This window comes from Mustelus asterias, unplaced genomic scaffold, assembly GCF_964213995.1.
Source record: "Mustelus asterias unplaced genomic scaffold, sMusAst1.hap1.1 HAP1_SCAFFOLD_1912, whole genome shotgun sequence".
Lineage (NCBI taxonomy): Eukaryota > Metazoa > Chordata > Chondrichthyes > Carcharhiniformes > Triakidae > Mustelus > Mustelus asterias.
The window spans coordinates 45,001-64,396 of NW_027591857.1; the positions used below are offsets into that span (position 1 = coordinate 45,001).

At 52.8% G+C, this 19,396-nt stretch overlaps 1 pseudogene; it reads left to right on the top strand.

Annotated features, from left to right (window-relative positions):
- LOC144488993 (urotensin-2 receptor-like) overlaps positions 1 to 15,027 on the top strand; it is a 57,872-nt pseudogene extending 42,845 nt beyond the window's left edge.
- The last annotated feature ends 4,369 nt before the right edge of the window (positions 15,028 to 19,396 follow it).

Genomic DNA, 19,396 nt, shown 5'->3' on the forward strand with positions numbered 1-19,396 from the left:
GCGGTGTTTTTGGATTTCCAAAAGGCGTTTGATAAGGTGCCTCACGAAAGGTTGCTGAAGAAGATTGGGTCACACGGAGTTGGGGGTCGGGTGTTAGCGTGGATTGGGGATTGGCTATCCGACAGGAAGCAGAGAGTCGGAATAAATGGGTGCTTTTCTGTTGGCAGATGGTAACTAGTGGCGGGCCGCAGGGATCGATACTGGGGCCTCAACTATTTACCATTTATATAGACGATCTGGAGGAGGGGACTGAGTGTAGGGTAACAAAGTTTGCAGACAACATAAAGATAAGTGGAAAAGTGAATCGTGTGGAGGGCGTAGAAGGTCTGCAGAGAGATTTGGATAGGCTGAGTGAGTGGGCGAGGATCTGGCAGATGGAGTATAACGTTAACAAATGCGAGGTTATTCACTTTGGAAGAAATAATAGCAAATTGGATTATTATCTAAATGGAAAGAAATTACAACATGCTGCTGTGCAGAGGGACCTGGGGGTCCTTGTGCATGAGACGCAAAAACCCAGTCTGCAGGTACAACAGGTGATCAAGAAGGCAAATGGGATGTTGGCCTATATCGCAAGGGGGATAGAATATAAAAGCAGAGATGTCTTGCTGCATCTGTACAGGGCATTGGTGAGGCCGCAGCTGGAATACTGTATGCAGTATTGGTCCCCTTATTTGCGGAAGGATATATTGGCCTTGGAGGGAGTGCAGAGAAGGTTCACCAGGTTGATACCAGAGGTGAGGGGTGTTGATTATGAGGAGAGACTGAGCAGATTGGGTTTGTATTCATTGGAATTTAGAAGGCTGAGGGGGGATCTTATAGAGACATATAAGATAATGAAGGGGCTGGATAGGGTAGAGGTGGAGAGATTCTTTCCACTTAGAAAGGAAACTAGAACTAGAGGGCACAGCCTCAAAATAAAGGGGGGTCGGTTTAGGACAGAGTTGAGGAGGAACTTCTTCTCTCAGAGGGTGGTGAATCTCTGGAATTCTCTGCCCACTGAAGTGGTGGAGGCTACCTCGTTGAATATGTTTAAATCACAGATAGATGGATTCCTGATCGGTAAGGGAATTAAGGGTTATGGGGAGCAGGCGGGTAAGTGGTACTGATCCACGTCAGATCAACCATGATCTTATTGAATGGCGGGGCAGGCTCGAGGGGCTAGATGGCCTACTCCTGCTCCTATTTCTTATGTTCTTATGAGTGTGTGAGAGAGAGTGAGTGTGTGAGAGAGAGTGAGTGTGTGAGAGAGAGTGAGTGCGTGAGAGAGTGAGTGCGTGAGAGAGAGTGAGTGCGTGAGAGAGAGTGAGTGCGTGAGAGAGAGTGAGTGCGTGAGAGAGAGAGTGCGTGAGAGAGAGAGAGTGCGTGAGAGAGAGTGAGTGCGTGAGAGAGAGTGAGTGCGTGAGAGAGAGTGAGTGCGTGAGAGTGTGTGCGTGAGAGAGAGTGTGTGCGTGAGAGTGAGTGAGTGCGTGAGAGAGAGTGAGTGCGTGAGGGAGAGTGAGTGCGTGAGAGAGAGTGAGTGCGTGAGAGAGAGTGAGTGCGTGAGAGAGAGTGAGTGCGTGAGAGAGAGTGAGTGCGTGAGAGAGAGTGAGTGCGTGAGAGAGAGTGAGTGCGTGAGAGAGAGTGAGTGCGTGAGAGAGAGTGAGTGCGTGAGAGAGAGTGAGTGCGTGAGAGAGAGAGTGAGTGCGTGTGAGAGAGAGTGAGTGCGTGTGAGAGAGAGTGAGTGCGTGTGAGAGAGAGTGAGTGCGTGTGAGAGAGAGTGAGTGCGTGTGAGAGAGAGTGAGTGCGTGTGAGAGAGAGTGAGTGCGTGTGAGAGAGAGTGAGTGCGTGTGAGAGAGAGTGAGTGCGTGTGAGAGAGAGTGAGTGCGTGTGAGAGAGAGTGAGTGCGTGTGAGAGAGAGTGAGTGCGTGTGAGAGAGAGTGAGTGCGTGTGAGAGAGAGTGAGTGCGTGTGAGAGAGAGTGAGTGCGTGTGAGAGAGAGTGAGTGCGTGTGAGAGAGAGTGAGTGCGTGTGAGAGAGAGTGAGTGCGTGTGAGAGAGAGTGAGTGCGTGTGAGAGAGAGTGAGTGCGTGTGAGAGAGAGTGAGTGCGTGTGAGAGAGAGTGAGTGCGTGTGAGAGAGAGTGAGTGCGTGTGAGAGAGAGTGAGTGCGTGTGAGAGAGAGTGAGTGCGTGTGAGAGAGAGTGAGTGCGTGTGAGAGAGAGTGAGTGCGTGTGAGAGAGAGTGAGTGCGTGTGACAGAGAGAGCGTGACAGAGAGAGCGTGACAGAGAGAGAGCGAGCGTGAGAGAGAGAGAGAGAGCGAGCGTGAGAGAGAGAGAGAGAGCGTGAGAGAGAGAGCGTGAGAGAGAGAGAGAGCGTGAGAGAGAGAGAGAGAGAGCGTGAGAGAGAGAGAGAGAGAGCGTGACAGAGAGAGAGAGAGCGTGAGAGAGAGAGAGGGAGCGTGACAGAGAGAGACAGAGAGCCAGCGTGACAGAGAGAGAGAGCGTGACAGAGAGAGAGCGTGACAGAGAGAGAGAGCGTGACAGAGAGAGAGCGTGACAGAGAGAGAGAGAGCAAGCGTGACCGAGAGAGAAAGTGTGACAGAGAGAGAGAGTGTGACAGAGAGAGAGAGCGTGACAGAGAGAGAGCGTGACAGAGAGAGAGAGAGCAAGCGTGACCGAGAGAGAAAGTGTGACAGAGAGAGAGAGCGTGACAGAGAGAGAGCGTGACAGAGAGAGAAAGTGTGACAGAGAGAGAGAGTGTGACAGAGAGAGAGAGAGTGTGACAGAGAGAGAGAGAGTGTGACAGAGAGAGAGAGTGTGACAGAGAGAGAGAGTGTGACAGAGAGAGAGAGTGTGACCGAGAGAGAAAGTGTGACCGAGAGAGAAAGTGTGACAGAGAGAGAGAGTGTGACAGAGAGAGAGAGAGTGTGACAGAGAGAGAGAGAGCGTGACAGAGAACGAGAGAGCGTGACAGAGAGAGAGCGAGCGTGAGAGTGAGAGAGAGTGAGCGTGAGAGAGAGAGAGAGCGTGAGAGAGAGCGTGAGAGAGAGAGAGAGAGCGTGAGAGAGAGAGAGAGAGCGTGAGAGAGAGAGAGAGAGAGCGTGAGAGAGAGAGAGCGTGAGAGAGAGAGAGAGAGCGTGACAGAGAGAGAGAGAGCGTGACAGAGAGAGAGAGAGAGCGTGACAGAGAGAGAGAGAGCGTGAGAGAGAGAGAGGGAGCGTGACAGAGAGAGACAGAGAGCCAGCGTGACAGAGAGAGAGAGAGCGTGACAGAGAGAGAGAGCGTGAGAGAGAGAGAGGGAGCGTGACAGAGAGAGAGAGTGACAGAGAGAGAGAGCGTGAGAGAGAGAGAGGGAGCGTGACAGAGAGAGACAGAGAGCCAGCGTGACAGAGAGAGAGAGAGCGTGACAGAGAGAGAGAGCGTGAGAGAGAGAGAGGGAGCGTGACAGAGAGAGAGAGTGACAGAGAGAGCGTGAGAGAGAGAGAGGGAGCGTGACAGAGAGAGAGCGTGACAGAGAGAGAGAGCGTGAGAGAGAGAGAGGGAGCGTGACAGAGAGAGAGCGTGACCGAGAGAGAAAGTGTGACAGAGAGAGAGAGTGTGACAGAGAGAGAGAGTGTGACAGAGAGAGAGAGTGTGACAGAGAGAGAGAGAGCAAGCGTGACCGAGAGAGAAAGTGTGACAGAGAGAGAGAGTGTGACAGAGAGAGAGAGCGTGACAGAGAGAGAGTGTGGCAGAGAGAGAGAGAGCATGACAGAGAGAGAGCGTGACAGAGAGAGAGAGAACGTGAGAGAGAGAGAGCATGAGAGAGAGAGCGTGAGAGAGAGAGGGAGCATGAGAGAGTGAGTGTGAGAGAGAGAGCGTGCGAGAGAGCGTGAGAGAGAAAGAGCAGGAGAGAGAGAGCAGGAGAGAGAGAGAGCATGAGAGAGAGAGAGCATGAGAGAGAGAGGGAGCGCGAGAGAGAGAGGGAGCGCGAGAGAGAGAGGGAGCGTGAGAGAGAGAGGGAGCGTGAGAGAGAGAGGGAGCGTGAGAGAGGGAGGGAGCGTGAGAGAGAGAGGGAGCGTGAGAGAGAGAGGGAGCGTGAGAGAGAGAGGGAGCGTGAGAGAGAGAGGGAGCGTGAGAGAGAGAGGGAGCGTGAGAGAGAGAGGGAGCGTGAGAGAGAGAGGGAGCGTGAGAGAGAGAGGGAGCGTGAGAGAGAGAGGGAGCGTGAGAGAGAGAGAGCGTGAGAGAGAAAGAGCGTGAGAGAGAGGGAGCATGAGAGAGAGCATGAGAGAGACAGCGTGAGAGAGAGAGAGCGTGAGAGAGACAGAGCGTGAGAGAGACAGAGCGTGAGAGAGACAGAGCGTGAGGGAGAGAGAGCGTGAGAGAGAGAAAGGGAGCGTGAGAGAGAGAGGGAGCGTGAGAGAGAGAGGGAGCGTGAGAGAGAGAGGGAGCGTGAGAGAGAGCAAGCGTGAGAGAGAACGAGCGTGAGAGAGAGAGCGTGAGAGAGAGAGAGCGTGAGAGAGAGAGAGCGTGAGAGAGAGAGAGCGTGAGAGAGAGAGAGCGTGAGAGAGAGAGAGCGTGAGAGAGAGAGGGAGCGTGAGAGAGAGAGGGAGCGTGAGAGAGAGAGAGCGTGAGAGAGAGAGAGCGTGAGAGAGAGAGAGCGTGAGAGAGAGCGTGAGAGAGAGAGAGCGTGAGAGAGAGAGAGCGTGAGAGAGAGAGAGAGAGCGTGAGAGAGAGAGAGCGTGAGAGAGAGAGAGCGTGAGAGAGAGAGAGCTTGAGAGAGAGGGAGCATGAGAGAGAGCATGAGAGAGAGAGAGCATGAGAGAGAGAGCGTGAGAGACAGAGCGTGAGAGAGAGAGCGTGAGAGAGAGAAAGGGAGCTTGAGAGAGAGAGCAAGCGTGAGAGAGAGGGAGCGTGAGAGAGAGAGCAAGCGTGAGAGAGAGGGAGCGTGAGAGAGAGCAAGCGTGAGAGAGAGAGCAAGCGTGAGAGAGAACGAGCGTGAGAGAGAGAGCGTGAGAGAAAGAGAATGAGAGAGAACGTGAGAGAGAGCATGAGAGAGAGTGTGTGTGTGAGAGAGTGTGTGTGAGAGTGTGTGTGAGAGAGTGTGTGTGTGAGAGAGTGTGTGTGTGTGAGAGTGTGTGTGTGTGAGAGTGTGTGTGTGTGAGAGAGTGTGTGTGTGAGAGTGTGTGTGAGAGTATGTTGAGACAGGGAGTTTGTGTGAGAGAGTGTGTGTGAGAGAGTGTGTTGAGACAGGGAGTGTGCGTGTATGTGTGAGAGAGTGTGAGTGCGTGCAGGGTGTACATTATGGGGGTGCTTGCGAGGGGGTCTCCATTCTGGCGGTTTTCAGGGGGAATGAGCCTCGCTCTGACAGACATTGTATAACCCTTTGTCTCATTCCTTCAGGGAGAGAATACCGGGGAGTGGGAGAGACTCCCGTCAGGCAGACATTGATGGACAGTGAGAGAATATAGAAGAGGAGGTGGGGGAGGACTGATCGACTGGAGGAGGACTCATACAACAGCATCAATGACAGATCCACGGATCTAACCCTGTCAATCCGCCACTCCATCTCCTGATATCGGACTTGATGGCGGCCTGTCCTCGATTGTTTGGGGGGGTGTGGATTCAGGAGACAGTGGGAATGGCGCTTCCGACCACTCGTCTATTGGACTGCAGAATCATCACCCTGCTGGAAGGAGGACTGTCTTTACATTGCTGTGTTGGTTGGTGCGTGAGGTGCGAGGTGTTTGTTTCAATGTCTTACACGGGGACTGAGATACTCCCCCACCAACCCCCACCCCCCCACCTCCGCTGCCCCCCCCCCCCCCCCCCCCCCCCCCCCGAGGCCCGCCATCCCCCTTCCCCGTCCTCCCCACCACCATCAAACACTCCCGGGACAGGTACAGCATGGGGTTAGATACAGAGTAAAGCTCCCTCTACACTGTCCCCATCAAACACTCCCAGGACAGGTACAGCACGGGGTTAGATACAGAGTAAAGCTCCCTCTACACTGTCCCCATCAAACACTCCCAGGACAGGTACAGCACGGGGTTAGATACAGAATAAAGCTCCCTCTACACTGTCCCCATCAAACACTCCCAGGACAGGGACAGCACGGGGTTAGATACAGAGTAAAGCTCCCTCTCCACTGTCCCCATCAAACACTCCCAGGACAGGTACAGCACGGGGTTAGATACAGAATAAAGCTCCCTCTACACTGTCCCCATCAAACACTCCCAGGACAGGTACAGCACGGGGCTAGATGCAGAGTAAAGATCCCTCTCCACTGTCCCCATCAATCACTCCCAGGACAGGTACAGCACGGGGTTAGATACAGAGTAAAGCTCCCTCTACACTGTCCCCATCAAACACTCCCAGGACAGGTACAGCACGGGGCTAGATGCAGAGTAAAGATCCCTCTCCACTGTCCCCATCAATCACTCCCAGGACAGGTACAGCATGGGGTTAGATACAGAGTAAAGCTCCCTCTACACTGTCCCCATCAATCACTCCCAGGACAGGTACAGCACGGGGTTAGATACAGAGTAAAGCTCCCTCTACACTGTCGCAATCAATCACTCCCAGGATAGGTACAGCACGGGGTTAGATACAGAGTAAAGCTCCCTCTACACTGTCCCCGATCAAACACTCCCAGGACAGGTACAGCACGGGGTTAGATACAGAGTAAAGCTCCCTCTACACTGTCGCAATCAATCACTCCCAGGATAGGTACAGCACGGGGTTAGATACAGAGTAAAGCTCCCTCTACACTGTCCCCAACAAACACTCCCAGGACAAGTTACAGCACAGGGTTAGATATAGAGTAAAGCTCCCTCTACACTGTCCCCGATCAAACACTCCCAGGACAGGTACAGCACGGGGTTAGATACAGAGTGAAGCTCCCTCGACAATGTCCCCATCAATCACTCCCAGGACAGGTACAGCACGGGGTTAGATACAGAGTAAAGCTCCCTCTACACTGTCCCCATCAATCACTCCCAGGACAGGTACAGCATGGGGTTAGATACAGAGTAAAGCTCCCTCTACACTGTCCCCCATCAAACACTCCCAGGACAGGAAGAGCACGGGGTTAGATACAGAGTAAAGCTCCCTCTACACTGTCCCCATCAAACACTCCCAGGACAGGCACAGCCCGGGGTTAGATACAGAGTAAAGCTCCCTCTACACTGACCCCATCAAACACTCCCAGGACAGGTACAGCACAGGGTTAGATACAGAGTAAAGCTGCCTCTACACTGTCCCCATCAAACACTCCCAGGACAGGTACAGCACGGGGTTAGATACAGAGTAAAGCTCCCTCGATACTGTCCCCATCAAACACTCCCAGGACAGGCACAGCACGGGGTTAGATACCGAGTAAAGCTCCCTCGATACTGTCCCCATCAAACACTCCCAGGACAGGAAGAGCACGGTGTTAGATACAGAGTAAATCTCCCTCTACACTGTCCCCATCAAACACTCCCAGGACAGGTACAGCACGGTGTTAGATACAGAGTAAATCTCCCTCTACACTGTCCCCATCAAACACTCCCAGGACAGGAAGAGCACGGTGTTAGATACAGAGTAAAGCTCCCTCTACACTGTCCCCATCAAACACTCCCAGGACAGGTACAGCACGGTGTTAGATACAGAGTAAATCTCCCTCTACACTGTCCCCATCAAACACTCCCAGGACAGGGACAGCACGGGTTTAGATACAGAGTAAAGCTCCCTCTACACTGTCCCCATCAATCACTCCCAGGACAGGTACAGCACGGGGTTAGATACAGAGTAAAGCTCCCTCTACACTGTCCCCATCAAACACTCCCAGGACAGGTACAGCACGGGATTAGATACAGAGTATAGCTCCCTCTACACTGTCCCCCATCAAACACTCCCAGGACAGGTACAGCACGGGGTTAGATACAGAGTAAAGCCCCCTCTACACTGTCCCCATCAAAGACTCCCAGGACAGGTACAGCACGGGGTTAGATACAGAGTAAAGCTCCCTCTACACTGTCCCCATCAAACACTCCCAGGACAGGTACAGCACGGGGTTAGATACAGAGTTCAGCTCCCTCGACACTGTCCCCCATCAAACACTCCCAGGACAGGCACAGCACGGGGTTTAATAAAGAGTAAAGCTCCCCCTACACTGTCCCCCATCAAACACTCCCAGGACAGGTACAGCACGGGGTTAGATACAGAGTAAAGCTCCCTCTACACTGTCCCCATCAATCACTCCCAGGACAGGTACAGCACGGGGTTAGATACAGAGTAAAGCTCCCTCTACACTGTCGCAATCAATCACTCCCAGGATAGGTACAGCACGGGGTTAGATACAGAGTAAAGCTCCCTCTACACTGTCCCCCATCAATCACTCCCAGGACAGGTACAGCACGGGGTTAGATACAGAGTAAAGCTCCCTCTACACTGTCCCCATCAAACACTCCCAGGACAGGTACAGCACGGGGTTAGATACAGAGTTAAGCTCCCTCGACACTGTCCCCCATCAAACACTCCCAGGACAGGCACAGCACGGGGTTTAATACAGAGTAAAGCTCCCTCTACACTGTCCCCCATCAAACACTCCCAGGACAGGTACAGCACGGGGTTAGATACAGAGTAAAGCTCCCTCTACACTGTCCCCATCAATCACTCCCAGGACAGGTACAGCACGGGGTTAGATACAGAGTAAAGCTCCCTCTACACTGTCGCAATCAATCACTCCCAGGATAGGTACAGCACGGGGTTAGATACAGAGTAAAGCTCCCTCTACACTGTCCCCAACAAACACTCCCAGGACAAGTTACAGCACAGGGTTAGATACAGAGTAAAGCTCCCTCTACACTGTCCCCGATCAAACACTCCCAGGACAGGTACAGCACGGGGTTAGATACAGAGTGAAGCTCCCTCGACAATGTCCCCATCAATCACTCCCAGGACAGGTACAGCACGGGGTTAGATACAGAGTAAAGCTCCCTCTACACTGTCCCCATCAATCACTCCCAGGACAGGTACAGCATGGGGTTAGATACAGAGTAAAGCTCCCTCTACACTGTCCCCCATCAAACACTCCCAGGACAGGAAGAGCACGGGGTTAGATACAGAGTAAAGCTCCCTCTACACTGTCCCCATCAAACACTGCCAGGACAGGCACAGCCCGGGGTTAGATACAGAGTAAAGCTCCCTCTACACTGACCCCATCAAACACTCCCAGGACAGGTACAGCACAGGGTTAGATACAGAGTAAAGCTGCCTCTACACTGTCCCCATCAAACACTCCCAGGACAGGTACAGCACGGGGTTAGATACAGAGTAAAGCTCCCTCGATACTGTCCCCATCAAACACTCCCAGGACAGGTACAGCACGGTGTTAGATACAGAGTAAATCTCCCTCTACACTGTCCCCATCAAACACTCCCAGGACAGGAAGAGCACGGTGTTAGATACAGAGTAAATCTCCCTCTACACTGTCCCCATCAAACACTCCCAGGACAGGTACAGCACGGTGTTAGATACAGAGTAAATCTCCCTCTACACTGTCCCCATCAAACACTCCCAGGACAGGAAGAGCACGGTGTTAGATACAGAGTAAAGCTCCCTCTACACTGTCCCCATCAAACACTCCCAGGACAGGTACAGCACGGTGTTAGGTACAGAGTAAATCTCCCTCTACACTGTCCCCATCAAACACTCCCAGGACAGGAAGAGCACGGGGTTAGATACAGAGTAAAGCTCCCTCTACACTGTCCCCATCAATCACTCCGAGGACAGGTACAGCACGGGGTTAGATACAGAGTAAAACTCCCTCTACACTGTCCCCCATCAAACACTCCCAGGACAGGTACAGCACGGGGTTAGATACAGAGTAAAGCTCCCTCTACACTGTCCCCATCAATCACTCCCAGGACAGGTACAGCACGGGGTTAGGTACAGAGTAAAGCTGCCTCTACACTGTCCCCATCAAACACTCCCAGGACAGGTACAGCACGGTGTTAGATACAGAGTAAAGCTCCCTCTACACTGTCCCCATCAATCACTCCCAGGACAGGTACAGCACGGGGTTAGATACAGAGTAAAGCTCCCTCTACACTGTCCCCATCAAACACTCCCAGGACAGGTACAGCACGGGGTTAGATACAGAGTTAAGCTCCCTCTACAGTGTCCCCATCAAACACTCCCAGGACAGGGACAGCACGGGTTTAGATACAGAGTAAAGCTCCCTCTACACTGTCCCCATCAAACACTCCCAGGACAGGGACAGCACGGGGTTAGATACAGAGTAAAGCTCCCTCTACACTGTCCCCATCAAACACTCCCAGGACAGGTACAGCACGGGGTTAGATACAGAGTAAAGCTCCCTCTACACTGTCCCTATCAATCACTCCTAGGACAGGGACAGCACGGGGTTAGATACAGAGTAAAGCTCCCTCTACACTGTCGCAATCAATCACTCCCAGGATAGGTACAGCACGGGGTTAGATACAGAGTAAAGCTCCCTCTACACTGTCCCCCATCAATCACTCCCAGGACAGGTACAGCACGGGGTTAGATACAGAGTAAAGCTCCCTCTACACTGTCCCCATCAAACACTCCCAGGACAGGTACAGCACGGGGTTAGATACAGAGTTAAGCTCCCTCGACACTGTCCCCCATCAAACACTCCCAGGACAGGCACAGCACGGGGTTTAATACAGAGTAAAGCTCCCTCTACACTGTCCCCCATCAAACACTCCCAGGACAGGTACAGCACGGGGTTAGATACAGAGTAAAGCTCCCTCTACACTGTCCCCATCAATCACTCCCAGGACAGGTACAGCACGGGGTTAGATACAGAGTAAAGCTCCCTCTACACTGTCGCAATCAATCACTCCCAGGATAGGTACAGCACGGGGTTAGATACAGAGTAAAGCTCCCTCTACACTGTCCCCAACAAACACTCCCAGGACAAGTTACAGCACAGGGTTAGATACAGAGTAAAGCTCCCTCTACACTGTCCCCGATCAAACACTCCCAGGACAGGTACAGCACGGGGTTAGATACAGAGTGAAGCTCCCTCGACAATGTCCCCATCAATCACTCCCAGGACAGGTACAGCACGGGGTTAGATACAGAGTAAAGCTCCCTCTACACTGTCCCCATCAATCACTCCCAGGACAGGTACAGCATGGGGTTAGATACAGAGTAAAGCTCCCTCTACACTGTCCCCCATCAAACACTCCCAGGACAGGAAGAGCACGGGGTTAGATACAGAGTAAAGCTCCCTCTACACTGTCCCCATCAAACACTGCCAGGACAGGCACAGCCCGGGGTTAGATACAGAGTAAAGCTCCCTCTACACTGACCCCATCAAACACTCCCAGGACAGGTACAGCACAGGGTTAGATACAGAGTAAAGCTGCCTCTACACTGTCCCCATCAAACACTCCCAGGACAGGTACAGCACGGGGTTAGATACAGAGTAAAGCTCCCTCGATACTGTCCCCATCAAACACTCCCAGGACAGGTACAGCACGGTGTTAGATACAGAGTAAATCTCCCTCTACACTGTCCCCATCAAACACTCCCAGGACAGGAAGAGCACGGTGTTAGATACAGAGTAAATCTCCCTCTACACTGTCCCCATCAAACACTCCCAGGACAGGTACAGCACGGTGTTAGATACAGAGTAAATCTCCCTCTACACTGTCCCCATCAAACACTCCCAGGACAGGAAGAGCACGGTGTTAGATACAGAGTAAAGCTCCCTCTACACTGTCCCCATCAAACACTCCCAGGACAGGTACAGCACGGTGTTAGGTACAGAGTAAATCTCCCTCTACACTGTCCCCATCAAACACTCCCAGGACAGGAAGAGCACGGGGTTAGATACAGAGTAAAGCTCCCTCTGCACTGTCCCCATCAATCACTCCGAGGACAGGTACAGCACGGGGTTAGATACAGAGTAAAACTCCCTCTACACTGTCCCCCATCAAACACTCCCAGGACAGGTACAGCACGGGGTTAGATACAGAGTAAAGCTCCCTCTACACTGTCCCCATCAATCACTCCCAGGACAGGTACAGCACGGGGTTAGATACAGAGTAATGCTCCCTCTACACTGACCCCCATCAAACACTCCCAGGACAGGGACAGCACGGGGTTAGATACAGAGTATGTCTCCCTCTACACTGTCCCCCATCAAACACTCCCAGGACAGGGACAGCACGCGGTTAGATACAGAGTAAACCTCCCTCTACACTGTCCCCCATCAAACACTCCCAGGACAGGTACAGCACGGGGTTAGATACAGAGTAAAGCTCCCTCTACACTGTCCCCATCAAACACTCCCAGGACAGGCACAGCACGGGGTTAGATACAGAGTAAAGCTCCCTCTACACTGACCCCCATCAAACATCCCCAGGAGAGGTACAGCACAGGGTTAGGTACAGAGTAAAGCTGCCTCTACACTGTCCCCATCAAACACTCCCAGGACAGGTACAGCACGGTGTTAGATACAGAGTAAAGCTCCCTCTACACTGTCCCCATCAAACACTCCCAGGACAGGTACAGCACGGGGTTAGATACAGTGTAAAGCTCCCTCTACACTGTCCCCATTGAACACTCCCAGGACAGGGACAGCACGGGGTTAGATACAGAGTAAAGCTCCCTCTACACTGTCCCCAACAAACACTCCCAGGACAGGCACAGCACGGGGTTAGATACAGAGTAAAGCTCCCTCTACACTGACCCCCATCAAACACTCCCAGGACAGGTACAGCACGGGGTTAGATACAGAGTGAAGCTCCCTCTACACTGTCCCCATCAAACACTCCCAGGACAGGTACAGCACGGGGTTAGATACAGAGTTAAGCTCCCTCTACACTGTCCCCATCAATCACTCCCAGGACAGGTACAGCACGGGGTTAGATACAGAGTAAAGCTCCCTCTACACTGTCCCCCATCAAACACTCCCAGGACAGGTACAGCACGGGGTTAGATACAGAGTTAAGCTCCCTCTACAGTGTCCCCATCAATCACTCCCAGGACAGGGACAGCACGGGGTTAGATACAGAGTAAAGCTCCCTCTACACTGTCCCCATCAATCACTCCCAGGACAGGTACAGCACGGGGTTAGATACAGAGTAAAGCTCCCTCTACACTGTCCCCATCAAACACTCCCAGGACAGGTACAGCACGGGGTTAGATACAGAGTTAAGCTCCCTCTACAGTGTCCCCATCAAACACTCCCAGGACAGGGACAGCACGGGTTTAGATACAGAGTAAAGCTCCCTCTACACTGTCCCCATCAAACACTCCCAGGACAGGGACAGCACGGGGTTAGATACAGAGTAAAGCTCCCTCTACACTGTCCCCATCAAACACTCCCAGGACAGGTACAGCACGGGGTTAGATACAGAGTAAAGCTCCCTCTACACTGTCCCTATCAATCACTCCTAGGACAGGGACAGCACGGGGTTAGATACAGAGTAAAGCTCCCTCTACACTGTCCCCATCAAACACTCCCAGGACAGGTACAGCACGGGGTTAGATACAGAGTAAAGCTCCCTCTACACTGTCCCCATCAAACACTCCCAGGACAGGTACAGCACGGGGTTAGATACAGAGTAAAGCTCCCTCTACACTGTCCCCATCAAACACTCCCAGGACAGGGACAGCACGGGGTTAGATACAGAGTAAAGCTCCCTCTACACTGTCCCCATCAAACACTCCCAGGACAGGTACAGCACGGGGTTAGATACAGAGTAAAGCTCCCTCTACACTGTCCCCATCAAACACTCCCAGGACAGGTACAGCACGGGGTTAGATACAGAGTAAAGCTCTCTCTACACTGTCCCCATCAAACACTCCCAGGACAGGTACAGGACGGGGTTCGATACAGAGTAAAGCCCCCTCTACACTGTCCCCATCAATCACTCCCAGGACAGGTACAGCACGGGTTTAGATACAGTGTAAAGCTCCCTATACACTGCCCCCATCAAACACTCCCAGGACAGGGACAGCACGGGGTTAGATACAGAGTAAAGCTCCCTCTACACTGTCCCCATCAAACACTCCCAGGACAGGTACAGCACGGGGTTAGATACAGAGTAAAGCTCCCTCTACACTGACCCCCATCAAACACTCCCAGGACAGGTACAGCACGGGGTTAGATACAGAGTAAAGCTCCCTCTACACTGTCCCCATCAAACACTCCCAGGACAGGTACAGCACGGGGTTAGATACTGAGTAAAGCTCTTTCTATACGATGACGTTGAATTTTGAATGAAATGGGAGTCTCTGTCAGTCGCTAGTTGTTGTAAGTCTCTCTATATTTGTGTGTATACAATATACCTGTGATCTTGTATCTGTATTTGTACTCATTGGGACTCCATTAAGTGTTGTATTTAAACAGTACATGACATGAGGCAGACGCACGTTGTCCAACATCCCATATATTCCAATACTCTGTCTGGTTCCTGCGCCTCGTGGCTCCAACTGCAATGTAAAATAATCAAATGAATGTCCTGACTCTGTCATTGATGATTTTTTGATTTTGGCTCTTCGCTCTCTGGATGCGGTCCTAGGCCTCAGGAGAGAAGGCACTGCACCGACTGGCTTAGCAGCTGAGGTCCAGGCACCTGCAGACTGAGCAGCTGAGGTCTAGGCACCAGCAGGCCTAGCAGATGAGGCCTAGACACTGGCAGGCCTAGCAGCTGAGGCCTAGGCACCAGTAGGCCTAGCAGCTGAGGCCTAGGCGCAGGCAGGCCTAGAAGCTGAGGCCTAGGCGCAGGCAGGCCTAGCAGCTGAGGCCCAGGCGCAGGCAGGCCTAGCAGCTGAGGCCCAGGCGCAGGCAGGCCTAGCAGCTGAGGCCCAGGCGCAGGCAGGCCTAGCAGCTGAGGCCTAGGCACAGGCAGGCCTAGCAGCTGAGGCCCAGGCGCAGGCAGGCCTAGCAGCTGAGGCCCAGGCGCAGGCAGGCCTAGCAGCTGAGGCCCAGGCGCAGGCAGGCCTAGCAGCTGAGGCCCAGGCGCAGGCAGGCCTAGCAGCTGAGGCCCAGGCGCAGGCAGGCCTAGCAGCTGAGGCCTAGGCCCCTCACCGAAGCATAGAATTTGGAAGTCTGCCCCATTGTGAGCTCACTGAGTGGGGGGGCGTGTGGAGGCCCTGCCCCTCCCTCCCATCAGTAGCTCAGAGGCCTCTGTGACTTCACGGTGAGGGTTTCCACCAACCCCTCCCCTTGCCACCCCAGCCTGCCCTCAGCCTATCCTCCAAGACCAGTGATCAGGAGATGACACCGAGGCCCAGGCCACTCTGGGGCCTAAGCTGCCTACTGTTGCTCAGCCAGGCCGGAGGATGCTTGCTGTGCTCAACCTCCCTGAGGGAGCTGCTGGAGGATCTGATGCTCGATTACATCCCCGATCACAGCAAGGAGGTCGATCGACAAGAGGCAGAACGCAACATCAAGCATCTGATAGCCCACATCAACAGATACAGTCTCATGGGTACAAACCCCTCCCCGCAACAGAGATCAGGCCCGGAACTCCCTCCCTCAGTCCCCCAACTGTGACACTCCCTCCCTCCCTCCCTCAGTCCCCCAACTGTGACACTCCCTCCCTCCCTCCCTCAGTCCCCCAACTGTGACACTCCCTCCCTCCCTCCCTCCCTCAGTCCCCAAACTGTGACACTCCCTCCCTCCCTCCCTCAGTCCCCCAACTGTGACACTCCCTCCCTCCCTCCCTCCCTCAGTCCCCAAACTGTGACAATCACTCCCTCCCTCCCTCAGTCCCCAAACTGTGACACTCCCTCCCTCCCTCCCTCAGTCCCCAAACTGTGACACTCCCTCCCTCCCTCCCTCAGTCCTCAAACTGTGACAATCCCTCGCTCAGTCCCCAAACTGTGACACTCCCTCCCTCCCTCAGTCCCCAAACTGTGACACTCGATCCCTCCCTCCCTCAGTCCCCAAACTGTGACACTCCCTCCCTCCCTCCCTCAGTCCCCAAACTGTGACACTCCCTCCCTCAGTCCCCAAACTGTGACACTCCCTCCCTCCCTCCCTCAGTCCCCAAACTGTGACACTCCCTCCCTCAATCCCCAAACTGTGACACTCCCTCCCTCAGTCTCCAAACTGTGACACTCCCTCCCTCCCTCCCTCCCTCAGTCCCCAAATTGTGGCACTCCCTCCCTCCCTCCGTCTCCAAACTGTGACACTCCCTCCCTCCCTCAGTCCCCAAACTGTGACACTCCCTCCCTCCCTCCCTCAGTCTCCAAACTGTGACACTCCCTCCCTCAATCCCCAAACTGTGACACTCCCTCCCTCCCTCAATCCCCAAACTGTGACACTCCCTCCCTCCCTCCCTCTGTCTCCAAACTGTGACACTCCCTCCCTCCCTCCGTCCCCAAACTGTGACACTCCCTCCCTCCCTCCCTCAGTCCCCAAACTGTGACACTCCCTCCCTCCCTCTGTCTCCAAACTGTGACACTCCCTCCCTCCCTCAGTCCCCAAACTGTGACACTCCCTCCCTCTGTCCCCAAACTGTGACACTCCCTCCCTCCCTCCCTCAGTCCCCAAACTGTGACACTCCCTCCCTCCCTCAGTCCCCAAACTGTGACACTCCCTCCCTCAGTCCCCAAACTGTGACACTCCCTCCCTCACTCCATCCCCAAACTGTGACACTCCCTCCCTCCCTCAGTCCCCAAACTGTGGAACTCCCTACCTCTAACTCTCTGTGTCCAATCTACGAAATGTCTGGGTTTTTTTGACCACCTCTACATTTTTTCTAGCACAGCCGACCCTGGATAAATTGACAATCGAAATCAAGAGAGAGATCACCAACATCATCAAACAGAAATTAAAGGGTAAATCTCTCAACTCTACACAAGGCAGCAGATACCCGGGAGTGAGTTACAGACTGGAATCTAATCGCGGGGTTTGGGGTGGTTTATATATAGAATAACAGATACCCGGGAGTGAGTTACAGACTATAATCTAATCGAGGGGTTCAGGGTGGTTTATATATAGAATAACAGATACCCAGGAGTGAGTTACAGACTGGAATCTAATCGCGGGGTTTGGGGTGGTTTATATATAGAATAACAGATACCCGGGAGTGAGTTACAGACTGGAATCTAATCGAGGGGTTCAGGGTGGTTTATATATAGAATAACAGATACCCGGGAGTGAGTTACAGACTGGAATCTAATCGAGGGGTTCAGGGTGGTTTATATATAGAATAACAGATACCCGGGAGTGAGTTACAGACTGGAATCTAATCAAGGGGTTCGGGTGGTTTATATATAGAATAACAGATACCCGGGAGTGAGTTACAGACTGGAATCTAATCGAGGGGTTCAGGGTGGTTTATATATAGAATAACAGATACCCGGGAGTGAGTTACAGACTGGAATCTAATCGAGGGTTTCGGGATGGTTTAGAAACATAGAAACATAGAAAAACTACAGCACAAAACAGGTCCTTCAGCCCCACAAGTTGTGCCGAACATATCCCTACCTTTTAGGCCTACCTATAACCCTCCATCCTATTAAGCTCCATGTACTCATCCAGGAGTCTCTTAAAAGACCCTATTGAGTTTGCCTCCACCACCACTGACGGCAGCCGATTCCATTCGCCCACCACCCTCTGTGTGAAAAACTTCCCCCTAACATCTCCCCTGTACCTACCCCCCAGCACCTTAAACCTGTGTCCTCTCGTAGCAGCCACTTCCACCCTGGGAAAAAGCCTCTGAGAGTCCCCCGATCTATGCCTCTCAACATCTTATAGACCTCTATTAGGTCTCCTCTCACCCTACGTCTCTCCAAGGAGAAAAGACCGAGCTCCCTCAGCCTATCCTCATAAGGCATGCCACTCAATCCAGGCAACATCCTTGTAAATGTCCTCTGCACCCTTTCAATCTTTTCCACATCCTTCCTGTGATGAGGCGACCAGAACTGAGCACAGTACTCCAAGTGGGGTCTGACGAGGGTCTTATATAGCTGCATCATTATCCCCAGACTCCTAAACTCAATCCCTCGATTGATAAAGGCCAGCACACCATATGCCTTCTTAACCACCTCCTCTACCTGCGAGGCTGATTTAAGAGTCCTATGGACCCGGACCCCAAGGTCCTTCTGATCCTCTACACTGCTAAGAGTCTTACCCTTGATATTATACTCCTTCATCCCATTTGACCTGCCAAAATGGACCAGTACACAGTTATCCGAGTTGAAGTCCATCTGTCACTTCTCCGCCCAGTCTTGCATCCTATCTATGTCACACTGCAGCTTCTGACATCCCTCCAGACTATCCACAGCCCCACCAACCTTCGTGTCATCGGCAAACTTACCAACCCATCCCTCCACTTCCTCATCCAGGTCATTGATGAAAATGACAAACAGCAAGGGTCCCAGAACAGATCCCTGGGGCACTCCACTGGTGACCGACCTCCATTTAGAAAAAGACCCATCTATACCCACTCTCTCTCTCCTTTGGACAAGCCAGTTCTGGATCCACAGGGCAGCAGCCCCTTGGTTCTCATGCCCTCTCACTTTTTCTAGAAGCCTTGCATGGGGCCCTTATCGAACGCCTTGCTAAAATCTATATAAACCACATCTACCGCTTTCCCTTCGTCAATGTGTTTAGCCACATTTTCGAAGAACTCCACCAGGCTCGTAAGGCACGATTTGCCTTTGACAAAGCCATGCTGAATATCCTTGAGCATACTAAACCTCTCTAAATGCTCATAAATCTTGTCCCTCAGGATCTTCTCCATCAGTTTATCAACCACTGAGGTTAGACTCACCGGTCGGTAATTTCCTGGGCTATCCCTATTCCCCTTCTTGAAAATAGGAACCACATCCGCAATCCTCCAATCCTCCGGCACCTCCCCCGTCTCCACTGACGACACAAAGATCATCGCCAGAGGCTCTGCAATCTCTTCCCTCGCCTCCCACAGTAACCTGGGGTACATCCCATCCGGACCCGGCGACTTATCTATCTTGATGCCATTCAAAGATTCCAGCACAACCTCTTTGTTAAAGTCCACATACCCAACCTTTTCAGTCCACCGCAAGCCCGCAGTACATCCACCCAGGTCCTTCTCCTCTGTGAAAACCGAGGCAAAATACTCATTAAGCACCTCTGCCATTTCTACTGGTCCCGTACAGATTTTCCCGCCTTCACCTTTTATAGGCCCTATTCCTTCACGTCTCATCCTTTTACTCTTCACATATTTATAGAACGCCTTAGGGTTTTCCTTAGTCCTACCTGCCAAGGCCTTCTAGTGACCCCTTCCGGCTCTCCTAATTTCCTTCTTTAGTTCCTTCCTACAAGCCGTATACTCATCTAGATCCCTATCTTCGCCAAGCTCTCTGAACCTTTTGTACGCTTTCCTTTTCTTCTTGACTAGGTCCCGCACAGCTTTCGTGCACCACGGTTCCTTTAACCTACCAACTCCTCCCTGTCT